This window comes from Trachypithecus francoisi, unplaced genomic scaffold (genome assembly GCF_009764315.1).
Source record: "Trachypithecus francoisi isolate TF-2019V2 unplaced genomic scaffold, Tfra_2.0 Lachesis_group9, whole genome shotgun sequence".
NCBI lineage: Eukaryota > Metazoa > Chordata > Mammalia > Primates > Cercopithecidae > Trachypithecus > Trachypithecus francoisi.
Genome location: NW_022681474.1, coordinates 11,562,406 through 11,568,430, shown reverse-complemented (window position 1 = coordinate 11,568,430; position 6,025 = coordinate 11,562,406).

The window sequence follows — 6,025 nt, the reverse complement described above, 5'->3', positions numbered from 1 at the left end:
ATCTTTCAAGATAATAATTTCAAATCGTTCAAGTCAATTTTTTAATGCCTTTTCTTTACGGGTGGTTTTTAATCCAGTGTTCCCTTAAGCCGCTTAGCAAATGGAAGCTGGGGTACAACCTAGCAGAAATGAAAAACCTGTTTTCTGTTTCCTGAATAATACCCAGTCAACAATTGAGTAAGGGATTTTTATTTTACTTATTTTGGCAAAGCGGCTTCCCAAGTTTAGAAGATTTAACCTTGTCAAAGTTCACTGTAGCCCTGCCAGGAGATTCCTCACTCACCTGACCTGTACTGAACCTCCTTGCAAAAGTTAGTTTGGGCTCAAAAGTAAAAATATCAGGAATCATCCAGTCTGGAAATAGGTGAGGACTGGCAGAGAGTGGTCAGTTTGATCTCTCCCTCTACAAAGCTTCTCCGATGACCCAGGTCTCCATCTTCAGTCCAGACTGAAAGCACTATACCTAGGGGACATTGAACCACAGCTTTTGGAAAGCAGAGTCCCTGGAAATGTGGAACCCCAGGCCTCGGAATGGAATTTCAAGCCGTGAGCACTGGGCATTTAGAGCCTTCTTGCCACTTTCTAGCAAAATCAGTCTCCCGCATTTTTCTTGCGGGTTTTCTGCACTTTTTACTAAATGTAATAGATTTTTGCATCATTATATTTACCACGGATGTTATGTTTTCCCTGTGGCGATGTCGTGGTTTGTATGACTGCATTTTCTCCAATATTTCTTCCTGGACAAAGTGTCATCTAAATTTGCGTATGATCATGTAGAACATATACATACATATATATATATTCATATGTGTATGTGTGTTATCCAAGTGTTGGCTGAACATATTAATAAGCAATTATTTGCTTATCATTTGTTTTTCCTCCATTCTGTTGCTTGATCAAAATATTAAAAGATTTCGTTACAGAAAAAGCTTTTCAAAGTTTACATATATATTCAGAAATACATTCCCTGAAAGTATTTCCTTTTTCTTCAACATTTAGAATGTATTTCCCCAGCAAGAGCCAGAAAATATATATTATTCTGTTCTGTTCTGTTGTTGTTGTTAAGTCTTTGAGTCCCATCTGGAATACACTGCAATGTATAGAATGAAAATATAGGAGCTCGATTCATTCTTTTCTAAACTGAAATAGAGTTTTTCCAAAAACATTCATTAAATAGTAATCCACTTATCTATTTTTGCATTAATCTCTTTTTATTGCATGTTGTTTCCAATTATCTTTTGAATCTATTGTAAGAACCTCTGTGATATTGATAAAGTTTCCATTCATTTAGCAAATATTTGCTGATTACCTACCCTGAGGTTGGTGATTTTTAAACTAACTACCACTTGTGGTTTTTTGTTGTTGTTGTTGTTTTGAGACAGAGTCTCACTCTGTCGCCGAGGCTGGAGTGCAGTGGCACTGTGTTGGCTCCCTGCAACCTCCGTCTCCTGGGTTCAAGCAATTCTCCTGCCTCAGCCTCCCGAGTAGCTGGGATTACAGGCGCCCACCACCACACCCAGCTGGTTTTTAAAATATTTTTAGTAAAGACGGGGTTTCACCGTGTTGGAAGCAAGTGTCATTTTATAAGATCATAATTTTTTTATTAGCATTTTAAAATCTGATAAGACCGCTATTTGGAAAGTGGTGTAGTTAGGGACTCCCCACACATCATTAAATGAGATGTGTTAACCCCTGTTTTTTCTAATAAAGATAGTCTTCATACCACATTTTTAGAGTCTCCTTCTCTTTTGCCTCCAAAACAAATAACTTCTTTTGCCTCCAAAACAAATTAACTTGGGTGAGGACTAAATTTGTAGGAAATCCAATTCTATTTGCTTGGATAAGCCATTTTTCCTAAACTTACTAACTCGATAAATCAAGGTTTTGTTAAACGTGTATGTTTCTGGGTTTCTCCTGGAGATTCTGGGCTCCAGGGAGAGACGTGGGAGGCAGTACTGTGATTTTTTTTATACTCATTGCTGCAAGTTTGGCAATCACTGGTATACCCCATCCTCCAAAGGCTGTGAGGAAGCATTTCATTTACAATTTATATTGACTGATTCTTTTCCTAAATATAAGAGTATTGAAAAATATATAGTCCTTCAAGTTTTGGTTCCTCTCTCCAATCTTCCTGCCATTGTTAACTTTTCAGAGTCCTTAGGAAGTTGCTGGGTACAGTGGCACACACCTGTAATCCCAGCTACTTGTGAAGATCGCTTAAACCCAGGAGTTTGAGACCAGCCTGGACAACAAAGTGAGACCCTATCTCTAAAAAAAAGTTTTTTTTAAAAGCACTTAGGAAGTTGCTTTTGGTAGCTTGTCTGGTTTTTATTTGTAGCAGTGGCGGACACAGACTGTAATGGGCTGACACCATCTTGGCTGGCACAAGAAATCCTGATCTGATTGGATTTAAGGAAAATAAAGTCATCAGTTTAGGGTTTTCTCCAGCTCAAAGACCAGGCCAGGGCCCAGAAATCTTATATGGCCACCCTACAAGAAACCCTTATCTCTCATAGCCACACAGCCAAGGTTTCTGAAAGCTAAACTCAAAGTATAAGCTTGCAGGTGACTGAAACCATGCAAATTATATTCTCAGCCCCCCAGAGTCTCTCATGGTAAAGGTAGGGAACTAATTAGAAAGGAGTGGGATGCGGAAAAATGGAATGGGAGCAAATGGGCAGATTTCCATGAAGCTGAAGACCTTAAACCCCTGAATTCTGCTGAGGCTTCTGTGGCCAGTAGAAGGAATCCACCTGTGCTTACTCAGAGGGTTAATCTTGCCAGATGAATCTACAATGGCCTTACCAGTGGAAGCTGATTTGCAAAGAGCTGTGGATCCTCCTCAGGATCTACCCCCCACCTCACCTGTCACTGTTTCTAGACCTATAACCCGGACTCGACCTGCCTGGCCCTGAAGGTAAGGTTCAGAGGGGTTTGAGGCCTAATAAGGCACAACGCACACCACAAAAGTTGCAAGATTTTTGCCAACTGACATTGGCAGAAATCTGTAGCACTTATATAGCAATGGATCAAAGGGATACTGGATCAGAGTGGAAGGAAAATAATGTTGGATCAGGCCAGAATTTTTAATCAGGTTTACTACATCGCAATTCTAAAGTCAATTTGCTTGTTCAAATGGCTAGGCATGGTTCTACGGGTGAAATGCCAGAACTTTCTCGGTACTCTTTGGAAAAATGTCTCCTAGAGTAGGAGTATGAATGCTAGAGTAGATTTTTCATGTAAAACCTGTCCACCCATTGCCTAACTCTGGCTCTCAGAATCTGAAGAAAACCCCTTCACAAGACTGTGAGAAGTCCATTTGTCAGGACGGTGTGGGGGCAGGGGCAATGGCTTCTTAATCTTTGAGGAGTCTAGGCTGGTAATGATGGTGGGAGGGATGCTGTCATTAAGCTTTACTCCCTGAATTCACTGGGAATGATAGAATCTGATGACTGAGTGGTGGCACTTAATTGCCAAAGCCAATGTGGGACCAGCTGCCATCATGGGCAGCAGAACTGGCACAGTCATCAAGATGGTCTGTCCTCAGAGATCTTGGGCATTGATTAGTCGATGACAGCATCCCTACAGCTGAAACACATGGCAGCCTACTGAAACCTTACTTGATTTTTACAAGCAGAAAAGCTCTAGGTCTGGTGAAGAGCAGTACAGAAAAAATCATTGTAATAGGGAGTTTCAGGCCTCCCAACCAATTCCCAGAGTGGAGCCAGTTCACAGACCCAGAGCTCCTTGAATGAAAGGAGAACCAGGGGCATCTGAACTCTGAGCCACAGAGTTTGTACTGTAACTCGTCCTCCTAACCTTCCCAAAGAATCTCATGGATATTTACTAGGTTGTATATTGACTATGAACTGAAGAAAGGGAAATAGCAAGACTATTCAGCAATTGCTGATCAATGGCTCTGAACTGACACTAATTCCTGGAGAGCTAAAATACCACTATGTCTATCAGACAGAATAGGAGTTGATAGAAAAAATGATCAGTCGAATTTGGGTGTAGGTTCATCTCAGATAAGCCCAGTGGGTTCTAGAATCCCGTAGTTATTTCTTCAGTTACAGAATGCATCATTTGAATGTATATACTAGAAACTGGCAGAGTCTTTACCTGGATTCTCTGAGCCAAGTAGAAGGCACTGAAACTGCCTCTATCTACCAAAATAGGAAAAAGCCATTTTACATTGCTGGAGGAATTGCAGAGTTTAGTGCTACCATCAAGAACATGAACCACCGTGCCTGTAATCCCAGCACTTTGGGAGGCTGAGGCAGATGGATCACGAAGTCAAGAGATCAAGACCATCCTGGCCAACATGCTAAAACCCTGTCTCTACCAAAACTATAAAAATTATCTTGGCATGGTGCCACAAGCCTGTAGTCCCAAGCTACTTGGGAGGCTGAGGCAGGACAATCGCTTGAATCCAGGAGGTGGAGGTTGCAGTGAGCCGAGATCATGCCACTGCACTCCAGCCTGGCGACAGAACGAGACTCCGTCTCAAAAAAAACAAAAAAACGAAAAAAAAAAAACCCATGAAAGATGCAGGATGGTGATTCCCCCTGCTCCCACCCGCCCCATTTCCATTCAAATTACATAATTTTGCCTGTGCAGAAGACAGATGGTTTCTGGGAGAATGACAGTGGATTATTATAAACTTCATCAGAGGTGAAGCTGCTGTTTCAGAAATGGTTTCATTGCTGGTGTGCAGTTATTGGTCTGATGAATGCTTTCTCTGGCTACATGGTTACACGTGGTTAGTGAAGACCATGAGGAACAGTTTGTTTCCAGCTGGCTGGGGCAGCAATTCACCGTCACTATCTCACCTCGGAACTTTATCAACCTTCCGATTTTATGTCATAATCTGATCTGCAGGAATCTTGGCCTCCTCTCCATTCACCAGACTATCATTCCCATCAAGTGTTTTGATGATACCAAGCCCATTGGATCTGATGAGCAGGAATTAGTGTCTGCTGTCAGCATTTCAGTAAGACGCATGCATGCCAGAGGGTGGGACAGAAATTCAAATTTCTAGTGATCTGGGGAATGTCAAGATACTCCTCCCAAAGTAAAGGGAAGGGGCTGCATCTGACCCCTCCAGCCACTAAGAAAGAAACACAGCACCAAACAGGCTTCCTTGGATTTTCAAGGCAACATATACCTCATTTCAAACATTTTTTTCTTTTCTAATATAAGCAGCCATTGGCTGTCACTGGCTCCCTATTTTCAGCTTCTCAAAGTCTTAGGTGTGTGTGTGGCTCCATGGTGAAGAACACCAGCTTTCCTGCTAGTTAGTCATGCCAATGAGGTTGGACACTGATAAAATGGACAAAGGCATAAATTTCCTTCTAATCACTGCTTTAGCTGCATCCCACAAGTTCAATGTTATGATTTCATTTTCTTGTGGTACAAAACATTTTCTAACATTTCTTATGATCTCTTCTTGGATCTGTGGCTTATTTAGACATGTGTGGTCCCATTTCCAAATATTTGGAAATTTCCCAGATATCCTCTTGTCATTGAGTTCTAATTTAATACAGAATCTGTACCTAATATACTCTATAATATTTCAATCCTTTTAAATTTATTAAGATTTGTATTATAGTGCAGCATATGGTCTATCTTACTGAATGTTCCCTATATGCATTAGTAGAACATATATTTGGCAGTGAGGTGAACTGTCTATAAATTTTAGTTAGGTCAAATTGTTTGACCACATTACTCAAGTCTTCTCTACCCTTCTGATTTTCTATATTCTTCTATCATTTCCTGAGAGACTGAGGCCAGTTTCCAACTGTGAATCTGAATTTGTGTTTTTCTTTTTTAGTTCTGTCACATTTTTCCTTATGTTTATTGAAGCTTTTTTACTAAATTCATACACTATTAATACTGTATCTTCTTGATAAATTGACCCTTTGATCATTACTAAATGTCCCTCTTTATCTCTGGTAATATTTTTTGCCATGAAGTCTACATTGTCTGATGTAAATATGGCCACTTCAGCTTTCTTACAATTAGT